Source organism: Rhinopithecus bieti, unplaced genomic scaffold, assembly GCF_001698545.2.
Source record: "Rhinopithecus bieti isolate Rb0 unplaced genomic scaffold, ASM169854v2 scaffold_9018, whole genome shotgun sequence".
NCBI lineage: Eukaryota > Metazoa > Chordata > Mammalia > Primates > Cercopithecidae > Rhinopithecus > Rhinopithecus bieti.
The window spans coordinates 40,376-41,990 of NW_016805939.1; positions in this window are offsets into that span (position 1 = coordinate 40,376).

The following is a 1,615-nucleotide window of genomic DNA, read 5'->3' on the forward strand; positions in this document are numbered from 1 at the left end:
CAGNAATTTTCAAACTTTTATGCTGTGATTCACTTTTTCATTATTAAAAAAAAATTAAATTCTTTATTTTTTAATTTATTTTAAGTTCTGAAATACACATGCAGGACATGCAGGTTTGTTACATAGATAAATGTGTGCCTTGGTGATTTGCTGCACGTATCAACCCAACACCTAGGTATTAAGCCCCACGTGCATTATCTGTCCTGATGCTGTCCTTCCCCCTGCTTCCTGAACAGGCCCCAGTGAGTGTTGTTCCCTTCCCTGTTTCCTTGTGTTCTCATTGTTCAGCTCCTACTTATAAGTGAGAACATTCGGTGTTTCGTTTTCTGTTCCTATGTTAGTTTGCTGAGGATAATGGCTTCTAGCTCCATCCATGTCCCTGCAAAGGAAAAGATCTTGTTCCTTGTTATGACTGCATAATATTTCATGGTATATATGTACCACATTTTCTTTATCCAGTCTATCATTGATGGGCATTTGGGTTGATTCCATATCTTTGCTATTTGGAATAGTGCCTCAGTGATCATATGTGTGCATGTATCTTTACAATAGAATGATTTATATTCCTTTGTGTATATACCTAATAATGGGATTGCTGGGTCAAATGGTATTTCTGGTTCTAGGTCTTTGAGGAATCACCACACTGTCTTCCACAATGATTGAATTAATTTACATTCCCACCAACAGTGTAAAAGCATTTCTTTTCTTCACAGCCTCTCCAGCATCCATTGTTTCTTGAGTTTTAATAATTGCCATTCTGACTGGTGTGAGATGGTGTCTAATTAAACTAAAATGCTTCTGCACAACAAAACAAACTATCATCAGAGCAAACAGACAACCTACAGAATGGGAGGAAATTTTTGCAATCTATCCATCTGACAAAGGCCAAATATCGAGAATCTGCAGGGCACTTAAACAAATTTACAAGAAACAAACAACCCTAGATGTTTCTCAAAGGAAGACATTTGTGTGGCCAAAAAAATATGTAAAAAAACTCAACATCACTGATCACTACAGAAATGCTCTGATTCTCTTAATCATAAGTTCCAATTTCAGACCATGTCTATTGTGAACCCATATGACTGTATGCTGTTAGGAGCAGCCAGGTGACTTCTGAATGTTTTGCTGCCTAGAAGTTTCTTCTACCAGATATCGTAAATCATCTCTCTCAAGTTCAAAGTTCCACAGATCCCTAGAGCAGGAACACAATAGCACTAGTCTCTTTGCTAAAGCATAATAAGAGTGGCCTTTGCTCCGTTTCCCACTAAGTTTCTCATCTCCATCAGACACCGTCTCAGCCTGGATTTCATTGTCCATATCATTACCAGTATTTTGGTGCAAAGCATTCCACAAGTTTCTAGGAAGTTCCAAACTTTCCCACATCTTCTTGTCTTTTTCCGGGCTTTCCAAAGTGTTTCACCCTCTGCCTGTTACCCAGTTCCAATGTTGTTTCCACATTTTCTGTTATTGTTATAACAGTGCCCTACCCCTGGTACCATTTTTTTGTATTAGTCCATTTTCACACTGCTATGAAGAAATACCTGAGACTGTTTAATTTATAAAGAAAAGAGGTTTAATTGACTCAGAATTCTGCATGACTGGAGAAGCCTCAGGA